General features: G+C 65.4%; 1 long non-coding RNA gene across 1 annotated transcript; it reads right to left on the bottom strand.

The window, feature by feature from the left end:
- Nucleotides 1-5519: 5519 nt before the first annotated feature.
- On the bottom strand, nucleotides 5520-8910 carry LOC309843348. Its single transcript, XR_014300091.1, has 2 exons — nucleotides 6458-8910; nucleotides 5520-6129 (listed from the first exon to the last, which is right to left on the bottom strand). It is a non-coding gene; the product is annotated as an uncharacterized lncRNA (long non-coding RNA).
- Nucleotides 8911-13595: the final 4685 nt, after the last annotated feature.

The raw sequence follows: 13595 nt of genomic DNA, 5'->3' as shown, positions 1-13595 counted from the left end.
AAAATTAATTTTAAAAATTAAAAAAATTTAATTTTTAATTTGTTGAGCAAAACAACTCCAATTTAGAAATGACTTCCCAGCATGACAGTCATTGATATCACACGGCATTCGTGATCTGTCCAGTGTCACTCAGCGCATGGTAGGTACCCACAAGCCTGTCCTACAGATGGGCAAGGAGAGGCTCAGAGGGCTGGGGGTGAGCAGGGCTTGGAGACAAAGGTGGCTCATGGCAGAGGAGCACATGGGGGGCGCTGGTGGGTGTGGCCTATGTCAAGCTGATCCCCCATACTATGGGATCAGGGCACTGGGGGCCAGGGGCTGGGTGAGCCCAGAGCGACAATGCTGGGAGACAAAAGCCCATGTGGGACCGGGAGCAGATGGGGCCCAGGGCAGGGTCCGCAGAGAGAGCTGGGCACCTGCGGAGTCAGGACAGAGACACCAGGAAGCACTGGGACACACACACACACACACACACAGAGGCTCCGGGACTCACCTGGCTCAGGGCATCAGGCTTGGGTGCCCGGCTGCAGGGGGGCGGCTCCCAGCCTCCAGGAGGCTCCATGTCCCTCTTCAGGACCCCTCATCCCCCGCCAGCAGCCCAGCTCACACTCAACCTGGAACCTGCCTCGTCTAAACTGAAAGGGAAAGAGAAACTGGGGCCCCGCGAGGGAGCATCGGCTGTTGCAATCGGTTCAGTCTGTCCATACCGGGCTTTGTCGGGGTCAAGCTGCCTATGGCCAGGAGCCCACAGGAGCCCACAGGCATGGGAGAAAGGGGGCGCGGGGCCGGCGGTGCAGGAGGCAGGAGGTGACCGCAAAGCAGAAGAGCTCGAAAAGGGAGGGGAGGCCACCAGGCGGGACCACAGAGCACAGCCCTGGCACAGTTCCTCCTGCCCCACTCAGTGAGCCGCACCCAGGTCTGGCTCAGGAGTCTCTCAGACCCTAATCCTAATCTCCCCATGCAGAAGGCGCTCTCCCCACCTGGGCTTCCCCAGAGCACTGTGGCCCCCCCGAGGTGGTGACCTTGTGGGCAGCTTAGGGGTGGGGGACCCCCACGTGCCTGGGGCCCCAAGATGCAGGCGGGGCGGGCTGGCGAGAGGCAGTGCACCCCTGCTGACGCCTCAGATGGCAAGTGTCCTGAGGAGCCCCCCTGGGGCCCCATGGCTCCCACGTCCCCGCTCAGCCCGGGGCTCCTGGGATGGGCATGAAACCCTCCGACTTCCCTCATCCGTGAGGCTGCAAATCCATTACCCACGGCGGCTTCCCTCCCAGCAGACCCATCCCGACCCGGCTGTGGGTGTCCAGTTCCACAGGCCCCGGGCAGGTCCCATCAGATCCTGAGGTCGAGCCCTCACCAGGACCAGGAACCACCCCCTCAGTAGCTGACTGCTGGTGGCCCAGCGCGGACGGACCTTGAGCCCCTTCCTTGTCCTGACCTTGGCACCACGGGCCCTGGGGTCTCTACCTAATCCCAGGTCCTGGGGACACTGAGGAGGACAGCCTTCATGCCTGTCAGAGGGAGGCCCCACCCTGGACCGTCACCCCTTGTTGTCACCAGGACACACAGGACGGCTGCACTCTGCCTTCTCATTTCCACACGGTCACTGGATGTCACTTGACAGATCGCTGAACAGACCACGTCCAAGGGGGGGTGTGCGGCCCCATTCCCGAGTCTGACTTTACAGGGGACGCTGCCCGGCCTGAGATGCGCCCGATTCCCCCCTCGCTCGCCCATCCAGCCGACCAGCACTCTCGGGGCAGCTTCGTGTCCTGCGAGCGGCCCGCTGGCCAACGTCCCCTGCGGGTCCTGCCGGGACCCTTCGTGGGGACCCTCCCTCTGCCGGATGGCCGGGGACCAGCGAGGCCGGGGGCAGGGGGTCTGCAGGACCGTCAAGCCGTCCGCTCTGGGGGTACTGGGTTGAACTAGTTGGGCAGGGCGACCTTGGAGATGGTCTGGACCTGCCCCTCTTTGCTCCAAGAGGCCAGGGACATGCCTCGTGCTCTCGGGGCGCGTGGGCTGTCGCCCAGCAAGCCAAGGGGGACCCCCATGCCCACTGGGAGGGAGGAGTCCCGTGAGCACCTCAGGTCCTTCTGAAACAGTGAGCAGCGACCAGGAGCGAGGCGTGCAGGGGGACGCGCTCCTGTGGGACTCTGACCTGGGACCCGGCCTGTGGGTGAGACCCCACCTCTGCAATGGGCGTGCTGAGGCCCACCCACTCAGAGAGGCTGGGACTCCGGGGGTGGCTGCGGGGACCCCAGGGGCCCGGGCTGCGTTCTCCTGCTCACCACTCAGTAAAAGCCCCAGGCCCACGCCCAGGCCTCCATTCGCTTTGGTAAAGTCCGTCTCCGAGGACGCCCGTGGGCTGCTGCTTTGTCGCTGTCCCTCAGCTGCCCAGCCCTGTCCCTGCTCCGGGGTCCGGGCCTGGGGTGGCAACCCCATCTCCTCCTCCCCTGCCTGCAGCCTCCTCGAAGCTCCAGCGCCAGCAGCCCTAGAGAGAGAAACAACGGACGCGGACAGGAGTCCCTGACCTCACGCTCCTCCTTATAGGGCTGTCCCTGAAACTGGCTGCCTCCGTTGTGGGGTCCCCGCCCCCCAGGGCCGGCAGCCCCCTCCTCACAGCACCTTCCCTGGCCTCTGGGGGCTGCACTCCCGGGCTCTGGAGCCGTGGGCCGCCCCGGATTCTTCCTTCCCCAGTGGTCTGCTTCGTCTCTCTGCTCCCCCTGCCTTAGTACCGGACACGAATGCTGCCCGTGGGAGACGGGGGCTGGACGCCTGCCCGCCGCTCCAGCCGGCCCAGGGTGACCACCATCCCCCAGGACCACCAGCCCATCCCCATGGACACAAGGTCCCCGAGGCAGGATGGCGTCAAGAGGACCCAGAGGCTTGGGAGCCTGCATAAGACCCCCACCAGATCCGGCTCTGTCCCCACACCAGAAGCCCGTTAGAGGTGCCCACGCCCCGCTCTTTACGTGTACACGCATACCCTCTCGCCTACAGGGGCTTCCAGTAAAGGTGAAGGGGCACCCTCTCCGCGCCCTGCACTCAGCCCTCACGTGCATTGGGAAGTGACCTAGAATGTTCTAGGAACCCCAGCAGCTCCCGGGTGTCTCAGAGCACACTAGGGGCCCAAGGCAGGCTGTTGGGGTGCGGGCACTCGCTGCGTCCTGCCGCACCGATTTGACCTCGCAGCCCGGCCATGTTCCTCCTCACGGAGGCGGCCGAGGGTCCCACCGGCTGGGACTGGCCGACATGCCCCTCACAGTTACTCCCTAATTCCATGAGCAAGGGACCCTCGGGAGGAGCTCCTGGGCAGCAGGGGACGTGATAGGGCAGGAGCACCTGCATCATCACTGGGGAGTGAGGCAGGAGGAGGAGGTTGGCGACAGGGCCCTCCCCCTCCACTGGGTGCCCCTTGCGGGCTGTCACCTGCTAGGCCCTCCCTTGCTCAGTGCTGTGCCCCCGGAATCAGCATGTCTGAGACTCCCTGGGGGTCCCACACCCCATTTTCCCTGGTGGGTGATGTGAGCCCCAGCCTGGGGCCTCTCCTCCCATCGCCCCTGTGACCTGGGCCCCGGGACGGCCCCCCCGTCCCGACTCAGCCCGATTTGTGCCCAGACCCCCATGCGGCCCGAGCTGGGTGTCTCACCCTCAGACTGCAGGGAGGGCCTGGCCGCCCGTCCCACTGCCTCCCTGTGACCTCCCGGTCAAGACGGTGCACGGCAACCCTGGGAATCCCCCGGCCACATTTCCCCTTTCTTCTTGAGGCAGATTTGCGGGGTCTTGGAGGGGTAGGAGAGAGACGGTGAAGGCTTGAGCCGGACCTCAGAGCAGGAGCGGGGGCGTCCTGAGACCCGGCCACAGCGGTGCTCCCTCCTCCCCTCTGCGTTCAGGCTACCCTCAGTGCCCCCCTCAGTGCCCCCCGGTCTGTGTGAGCTCCGGGCTGGACCCGGTGCGGTTCAGAGGCAAAGCGGCTGGGTCCTCCCCTCCCGGGGCTCCGGGTCTGAGCAGGGAGCCCCATCTATAAGCCAGAGATAAGTCACGTGGCGTGGTGAGCACCTGCTTAGTGAGGGGCAGAGGAACGATGCGGCCCTGGGGATGGGGGACAGGACATCTCTGAGAAAGAAGACAGTTGTGTAACACGGCTGGGAAGTGCCTGGGGTCCATTCTTGGTGAGGCGGGGTGTGGGGGGTGGGGGGGCTCGCACAGCGCAGGGCTGGCCAGGGCCCCCTCCCACAGGGCCACCATGCAGTCTTCAGGCTCGTGGGGGGCAGACAGAGCGGACAGGAGGCCGATGGGCCAGCTCCCGGGTTGGGCCAGGTGGGAGCCCTGAAAGGCAGGGAGCAGGGTGGGGAGGGTGCGGGGGGGGGGGCACCGGAGACGCCCAGAGGCGGAAAGCCTACAGGAGGCAGCTCCAGCGTCATGTGGAGAGGAGGGTGGACGGCGCAGACCCCACAGCATGGCCTCATGCCTGCGACAGAGGGGAAGGACGCAGGGCTCAGGGGTCAGAGGAGGGCCAGAGGGTGTGCAGGGAGCCTGGGGACTTCCCAGACGTTGAGGGGCCGGCTCCTGGGAGCAGAACTGAGGGGATGGTCTGCCCCAAGCTCCAGACTGGGGCATCCGTTGCTGACCCCCATCCCCCCGCACCTCCGTGCCCCCCAATAGGAAGACCCTCCCCTCTCTCCCAAAACCAGGAGCCTGGAGGCAGCCGCGCCTCCCCCGGACAGCCGGGCCCTTCCTCACCCGCCCCTCCCCAGGCGCCCACACCCTCAGCCCTCTCTCTCTCCACTGCCTGGCGGGAGCCGCGGCACCTTTCCAGCAGCAAATCGAGCCGCGTCTGACACTCCTACATTGTCTGGGCCTCGTGACCACACGCCTTAGGCTGGGCTGCTTAAACAAAACACATCGATTTCTCCAGGTTCTGGACACAGGAAGTCCAAGATCACGGGGCCAGCAAGGCCGAGGGCCTTGGCCGAGGCCTCTCTCCTTGGACCGCAGACGCTGCAGCCGTGCCGTGTCCTCCCTCTGCACACACACTGTTGGGCGGGGGAGCTCACATGTCCCCTCCTCTTTGTTTTGTTTTGAAGCCATCTCCTTGCCCAGCCTGCAGCCCAGGGCAGGTCTTGAACCCAAAACCTAAGATCAAGACCTGAGCTGAGATCAAGTCGCTGTCATGCAGCCCTAATTACCTCCGAGAATCCCCGTCTCCCGCTGCAGTCACAGTGGGTGTGAGAGCCTCCATGCGTGAATCTGAGGACACACAATCCAGGGCAACCTCCACCCAGAAGGTGAGCTCCTGAGGGCAAGGAGCTCTGGCCCCTGTCACTGCTGCGTCCCTAGCAGCAGGCACGCAGCCCAGGCCCACGGGGACCCGGGAAGCGGAGGAAGCCTCCCGTCCGTGGAGAGGGACCCACGCCATCAGCCGGGTTAATCAGTGACGTCACAGCGTGTCCGCATCTCCAGGAACACAGGCCACATGCTCACTCAGACACAGGAAAGTCACTGGCGGGCCACAGAACCACCAGCTGACCCCAGTGGCTTGTCACACACAGCCTTTGCTTCGCTCCATTCCGCTTCTGACACGGGCGAGGTATGTTAATACCAGGGGGTCATGGGACACGCAGGTCTTCAGGGCCAGTGTCCCCAGCAAGGAAACAGGGTGTCGGGACAGCTGAGACAAAACCGGGCGGGCACCACTTCAACGAGACCACGACAGCTTCCTGTCTGGCGGGACTGACATTTGCAACACATCCCAAACAAAACCAGTAACCGTGGAACGTCATTCACTGTCCAGTTGGTCCCCAGAGGTCAGCCCACGAGACCAGCAACACGTGAGCAATAACTCCACAGGCACTCGGGGACCTGATCCAAGCCCTGATTGGCACACCTTAGTAGCCAGTCCTCGGGGGGGCCCCTCTCAGGATGCTGAAGACAGTTCCTCAAAAGTGCTTATAGAAACCCCTAAGGGCACCTGGGTGCCTCAGTCTGGGAAGCATCTGCCTTCAGCCGGGGTGGTGATCCCGGGGTCTGCAGGGACCGTGGGATAAAGCCGGGCTCCCTGCCCGGTGGGGCGTCTGTTTCTCCCTCCGCCCGTCCCCTGCTCGTGCTCTCCCTCAAACACACGAAGGAGATCTTTGAAAAAAATAAATAAAAAATAAAAGTCCCTATATTTGAGCACCAAAATGGCAACGCTCTCGGGTCCCCTGTTTCTCCAGGTGCTTCACACGGTGTCGATACACTTCGCTTTGCCACCCTTGTCTGGCCCACCTCCTCGTTCTTCGACGAGAGCGGCCAAGAACCACGGGCACTAAGGGGACAAAGTCCTGTAACATTAACACACCCGGTCAGGAGCTCCCCGCTCTGGGCCGCCCTCAACGCACACACAGCCCCAATCCCCCGACACACCCCAAACCCCGTGCCCACCGCCTCCGGAGTGATCCCACGCCAGCGATCCCCCAACCTCACTGCGTGGGCACGTGCGGGGGTCCGACTGCAGGCGCGGAGTGTCTGTTCTGAACAGGGCGTTCTTTGTCAAGCAAATGCTGATCACCTGCGGTAGCTCTGGGCGGCCAACGCACCCGAGGACCCAACACCCACACGCACAGGCCTCCACGTGTGTATGGGACACATGGCACACAGCCCCGCCGCTAGGCCCGCGACGGGCATGACGAATCCCGCGCGCACTGTGCTTCCCTGCGTCCTGGAAAAGGTCGGGCCTCCTTCCGCTCAGCTCTGCCCAAGGACTAACTTCCCCTTTCTGCTTCATTCTCTTCTGCCTCGTCTGGGTTTTTCATAACACCATGTTTCCCTTTTACAAGAAAAAGCCCGAGGGGCAGATGGACTGACATCATTTCTGGTGAAGTCTGGGCCGTCGGGCCAGCCCCAGGGGAGCCCACAGGTTCCCCAGAATGCAGCCATGCTGGGCAGCGAGGACAGTTCCTGTCTGCTGCACAGCCCGCTCCTCACCCCGCTGGCCGGTCTCCCCACCTGCGCGCCTGGCGCCCCAGCCCTCAGCCCCGGGCTAGGGGCTTGGGAGTGAATCCGGGCCAGCGTTGGCCTGAGGTTCAGAACACCCACGCTCACGCCGGCCAGAGGCGTCCCTCACAGATGAACGGATGAGCCCGTACATAGTCCCCGCCCGACCAGCATCACTGAAGCTTGGTGACCGGCATGGTTGACCTTGAGGACGTGGGGCTCCTGGAGCTCAGTCAGTCCCAAGAGGACAGATGCCCTCTGAACCCACTTGCACAAGGGACCTGAGTCGTCACCTTCCTAGAGAGCGCAGGCACCAGGGACTGGGGAGGGCAGGGGCTGGGGTGTCAAGGGGACAGAGCATCCGATGGAACGTTCCGGAGACAGGCGGAGGGGACGAGGGAGTATGCTTCATGCCGCACACAGCTAGCACAGTAGCCCTCACGCCTGTGTCACAGCAGTTTTTAAAAAATAGATCAAAAAAATTTTAAGAGAAAACAGGAGGGACCCTCGTGTTGCTAGAATGTTCTCTAGCTGGCCCATGATAGTGTCAACATCTCCATCAAGCCTGTACCATGGCTTCGCAGGACATCACCGATGGGGGAAACCAGTCGAAGGACACGTGGGGTCCCTCCACATGATTTCCTACAATTCCCTGGGAATGGCACCGAAAGAAAAGCCTCACTTAAAGACTAAGAGCTGCGGGCCCCATGGGTGTTGTGCACTTGTGTGTGGAGTACGTGGTTGGGGGACGAGTCCCACGCCCCAGGCCTCAGCACCCTGCTTGTTGCCACACAGGAAACCCCTGAGGCCCCGGGTCCCCACGTGGCAAGGTTCCTGCCTGCCCTGGGAAGCTACAGTTTCTTTCCCAGTATGTTCCACAACCATGTTTTCTCCCTTAACTGTCATAATGAAATGAAAAGTGTAACTCTACTTCGCCTTTCTCTTCTGTTTCAACAAGGTCACGGGATGTCGCTTTACACAGAAAAGCACCAACACACACCGTGACTGTGGGTGCGCGTCTGTGGCGGGAGGAGATGCACTTTGCTTGCTCACAGACCCACCCAAGCAGCGCCCACGGGGCAGGCACCACCCCACCTGTGCCCGGACGGCAGCTGCCCACACTCCTCCTGGGGTGGGGAACAGGACCCAGGGGATGTGTCCCAGGCCTGCGTCTGTGTCCCACCAAAGATATGACTTCCGGGGGACCCCTGACACTGCTGCTTCAATATCCAGCAGATGACAATGGGCCCCGGCCAACTGTTGATGAGGAAAGCCCTGGTTAGTCCCGGAGACAGCCCTGGGCCAGGGGAAGAGGAGCCTTATTCCAAGCCCAGAGCTCCCCCGCCTCCAGGAAGCAGTGCTCTGCTGGGCCCACATTTACCAGGCACCTCCTGCACGCAGGGCTCTGGGCTCACACGGCTGTCCAGCCGTCCCACCGCACGGAAAGGTGCGCTGCTCCACGGGTAACTGGAACACTCTGGAAGGCGGGGAGCACCCAGGGGCAGCTAATGGGGGCAGCTCAGGTCCCCCCCAGCTGGAGCTGCACCTGTCAGGGAAGCTGCAGCAGCCTCGACCAGGCGGGCCGCAGGCAGCTGTGGTCACCATCCGAGCAGCGACCCATGCTCTCTGCGTGTCCCCGCCTGGAAGAGGTCACAGCAGGGCTGGTGCTTCCCCAGAAGGTGACTTCCCGGCCTGGGCCGCATCACTTCCCGGAAGACCCGCCCAGGCCTGGGCATTCCCCCCACCTCCCCGTGGCCGTCTCCCCAGCGCCCCATCCCCGGGGCAGGGACGGGCTGGGCCTGGGTCCGCAGGGACCCGCCGCCTTCCCCTCCGCTGGGGGGACAACTCCAGCCTCGGCGGAACTGGGGAGGTCAGCGGCCGCCGGACCTTCCCCACGGCAGGGTCGCAGGACACCAGGGGGCAGCAGAGCCCAGCCCTGCGCTCACGGAGACGCCTCGGAGACGGGGAGCGCGTGCTTCTCCCGCCTCACGCCTTCCGAGACGGTGCGCTGGGCCTGTCGGCTCAGCGCGCGACCCAGGCTGGGCCCGGGACCAGGCAGCCTCTCCGCCGCGATGCCGCTGAGGGAGGCGGTGCTTGTCCCAGACGCGGGGCAACGTCTGGGACACCGGTGTGAAGCGCGCGGGGCGCCCTAGGCACAGCGCCAGCCCCGGTTGCGGAGAGGCCCCCGGCCCACCCGGATCCCCGGTGCCGGCGCCGCAGGCTCCTCCGTGAAATGGGGACACTGAGGCCCCTGCCCCCAAGCTGCTGCGACTTCGGGGCCCACGACCTGGGGGGCTGGCACCCTGCCTGCCCCACGGGGACTCAGCGTCAACGGGAGACACCCGAGGCAGCCCAGGGAGGAGAGGAGCCACCGCGGGCTTGGCGCACCGGAGGGTCTTCCCGGCTGGCCGGGGCCGCGGGTGCGGGCTGGACCTTGACCGCAGGTCCAGGAAAGAGGCCGGCGGGGCGGGCGCCCCAGCAGGGGGCGGATCGGTCCGCGCAGCCTGGGCGGGGCCGGGACTCCGTCCGCCTCCCGGGAGGGCGCAGGGGCCCGGGCAGGGCTGCAGACCAGCCCCTCTCTCCCAGCTCCGTGGTGCTCCAGGCACGCGCCCAGCCACCCTGCCTGCCCGCCCCATACACCTGCAGCCCCGGGGTGCGGCTCCAGCACACGGCCTCGCCCTGCCAGCGCGCGGCCCTCCCACTCGCTCGCCCTCCTGCAGGAACCCTCCCGTCCTCCGTCTTCCTGGAAGGCACGGAGGTCCCGCGGCAGGTTTGGCTGGGGTGACCCCGCAGCCGTCCCAGCGCGCCCGCGCACCCCCTCCGCAGCCTCCGCGCGCCACGCACCACCCCAATCACGACCACTTACAGACCTTGTAACACCCAGAGCCCTCGCCCCCAAGACCCCTCCTTCTAGCGGCCGCTGACGGCACCCGGCCCGCAGGCTGGGCTGCGGGGAAACAGGAGTGGACACAAAGTGTCCAGCCAGCCCAGCCTTCTCCTCTGGGCTCCAAAGTCACGGCCACCTTGAGAGCGGGGGCTGCACTCGCTCGCCGCACTCGCGTGGCGGCAGGACTCTGGGGAGCGCTCTGCCGCCTGGCCGGGGTGTCCCTACGCGCCTGATGCGTGCAAAGAATCGCCTTCCCCGAGGTCCGCTCAAGGCGCTGGCGGGGCTGCGGGGGCTGCGGGGCTGTGGAGACTGAGCCGGGCAGGTGAGCGGGCGGGGCACGCATGTGGGGGGGGGGCTGTCCTGGGGGACACCCCTCCTAGCTGGCGCCCCCAGCCCCCCACCCTCCACCAGCCCGGGGCGGCGCTCACCCAGGATGTTGCCCCCTGTCTCCACGCTGTCCCTTCTCCAGCTCAGGGCTGGGCTGGTGCCTGCAAACTTCTCAAACAAAAGGGAGGCCAGGGAAGTGGCCCAGGGCGTCTGCCAGCCCCGCCCGGACCCTACCCCCACCCCCAACCACCGGTGCCCCAGACTCCAGCCGATCTTCATTCTGGGGGTGAACAGGGGCTGTGCCTGCAGCCAGGCGCCCAGGGCTGGAGGGTGGTCGGAGGCGGTGGAGGCGGGCTGGGTGCTGGTAGGGCCTTTATGCCGAGCGGGGTGGTGGGGCCTGAGGCGCGCGTGCCTTCCCACGCTCTGCCGCCAATCAGCGGCCAAGCCTGGACAAAGAAAAGCCCCCTGCCCCCACCACTCCCACCCCCCCCACCCCCCCACCCCCGCTGCTGGGCTGGGATAATGATGCCCCCGCCCCCAGCAGGTGGGGAGTGTGGGGGGAGGGGGAGACACGTGGGCACTGGCTGAGACTTGCCCTACCACCAAGTCCCTGCTGTCAGACCCTCCCAGAGCAGCCCCCAGCGGTCCAGCTGTCTGCCCAGGGAAGCTGTGGTCCCTGGGGGCTCAGCTTTGGGACCCCACCCTCCCAGCACAGGTCAAAAGTAGCTCTCTGATCACTGCCTGCTCTCAGGAGCCATGCTTGGGCTCTCCCCTGGGCCTCTGCGACCTCTCACACCTGAGGGTCTTCAACCAGGCACCTGCTGGGCCTGGCCACGCTCACCAGGGGACGAAAGCCGCTGCAGGAGCAGCTTGAGATGTGGGAACAACGTGGAGATGGCACCTCTGAGACGGGGAGCTGACCAGCACCGGTGCCCCTTGAGTGTGCCAGGGGCACTGCCCCTGGAAAACCCCAACCTCATCTCGCTTTGGGAAAAGCCAAGCTTCAGCTGGCCACCTCCTCCGGGAAGGCCCTCTGAGCTCCTCCTCCACCTGCCAGTCTGGTCCTCACATAACAAGGTCATCATCAGAGATGCTCGAGGGCTCATCCCCGGGGGGCAGGAAAGGCATGAGCTTCTCACCCCAGCATCCCTGGGACCCAGTATTTTTAAACGATGGCTCTCAGGAGGCTTTTCCACTAGCCCAGGGAGGGGGAAAGGCCATCCTGCACCTCAGAGAGGAAGCTAAGTTCGGGGTGGGGGCAGCCTTGCCGGCCCTCTGTCCCTACCGCACTGGCTGGCAGGATGCATTGGCGGGGGTGGGGCGAGCACTGTGCAGCCAGGCTGGGGAGCAGGGGTTCCAGGAGGGGATGAGGCGGGACCAGGGTAGGTGGCAGGGGGAAGGGGTGGGGGGGCTGACGGGCCCAGGGTGATGGAGAGGCCCAGGAGTGGTGCCAGCCTGGGGCGAGACCGTGTTGGGGAGGGGCTGACACGTGGCTCCCCAGCCCCAGCCCCAGGGACCTCCTGGGCCCTTTGATGGTCAGCAGGCCGGCGCTGCCCCACGGAGGCTAGCTCTGCTTGGGGGTGGCCAGGTAGACCCAGGCTGCCCCTCTGCTCGCCCCGCCTGCCTCCAGGCCCTGAATGGCTGGGAGCCTTTTGTGGGAGAGCAGCTGGCGGCCGGCCCTTTATGTGGGGCTGTGGGAAAGTCGGCCGGCAGCCTCTCACACCCTCTCCAAAGCCCGGATTATCTCGGGGCCAGCAGGACACCCTCTCAAGGATGTCCCCCCCCAGCAGGGGTGGGGGTGGGGGGCCCCCAGAGGTCCTGTCTACCAAGCACTGGCCCCGGAGTCCCTCAGCAAGGAAGGGCCCCTGAAAGCAGAGCTCCTGGGACGCCCGGCTCTCTGCCCCCCACCAGCCCAGCTGCCTAGACTCAGAACTGCCCCCCGTGCCGGGAAGGGCCTTCAAGGAGCCCCCACCCACCTCACCCTTGCAGCTCATCCAGGCCTCTGGCCTTCATGGGGGTGGCGACAGGAGAGTTCGCTCAGGACTGACAGCCCTTACCCTAGCCGCTGGCAGCTGGGCCACAGCGGGGCCACCTTGCGGCAGGCCCAAGTCAGACTTGGGGGTCCTGAGGGACCTGGACGGGGAGAGTGTGGCAAGGAACTGTGCACTTATTTAGCACCTACTGCATACCAGCTGAGCAAGGCACATTATCTTCCTGGACCCGCTTAGAATCCTGAGGGGGAGGGAAGACAACCGTTCAGGGGCCAGACCTAGGCCTAGCTCTCTCGTTGTCCTGGGTGCACTTTGGCCCCTGAAAGCCACTCCAGCGGGCAGCTCCCAGGCGGCCCGGAACTTGGGCAGGGATCATGCTCCAAATGAAGTGGGGTGGGCCAAGGCGAAGGCCTACCAGAGCCCAGCGCCGGGCGCCAGGCGACAGCACCGTTAACACCAGCAGCCTGTGGGGGGCCTCCTGAAAGCTCTGCCTTCACCCACTCCCTCCTCCACACCTGCCTCACACGGACTGCTACTGGCCCCATGTTACAGATGAAGAAACTGAGGGCCAGAGAGCCCAGCGACAACGCAGTGGCACTGGATCAGCACTCCAAGCCCACAGCCCTAGCAGCTCAGAGGGCCCCTGGCAGGAGCACCCTGGGGCAGCCATCAGAAGGGGCGGGGCGGCAGGCATTCCCCTTTGTCCCTTGTTCCCCAGCGGTGCCAGGCCTGGGGCGCGGGGACTGCTGAGGGCTGTGGGAATGGGAAGGCACCGGCCGGGCCAGATGTGCAACCCTCCAGCATGCGGTTGGGAGCTGCTGCTGATGCCCCAACCTTCAAAGGCAGCCTGGGGGAGCCCCGCCTGGCTCTGAGTGCTCCCCAGATGGCCTCTGGGCCCAGCGCTCCGCACACAAAGCCAGCACGCGCCTTTTGTGCCAGATGAATGTCGCAGCAGGCGCCGAGTGCGGGAAGCCGCCCGGAGAGGCCCTTCCCTCTCGCCCAAATTCTCCTCTGGCTTGGGGGCGGGCAGGGCTGCAGAGCTGCAGGCCTGGGGTCCGCCACCTCCGCCAGCGTGCCCCCCCATCCCCGGGCCTCCCTGCATGGTGTCAGACCGGCGGGGCGCTGCACCCAGGGAGACCACCGAGACCCCCTCACGCCCTGTTTCACACGAAGAGAAACAGGCCCAAGGGGGCTGAGGGGGCTGTCCGCTCTTTCCCTCGGGGAGCTCCAGGGAGGGTGGGGTCTGCCTCACGGGGTCCAAGCCCAGGGGACAGGCGGGCGCTCACTAGACCCTCCTGGCTAAGGCCAGGAGCCACCTCAGTCCTGGGGGATGGGGCAGGAGACTGAATGTGAGGTCACTGCCAGATGTGAGAAACAAGCCTAGTAGGAAGGGCCAGACTCTGAAGGCTTGGCCCACC

This window comes from Mustela nivalis (assembly GCF_964662115.1).
Source record: "Mustela nivalis genome assembly, chromosome: 10".
NCBI classification, from domain to species: Eukaryota; Metazoa; Chordata; class Mammalia; order Carnivora; family Mustelidae; genus Mustela; species Mustela nivalis.
The sequence above is the reverse complement of the archived record's forward strand: the minus strand, read 5'-3'. Positions and strand labels throughout refer to the sequence as shown.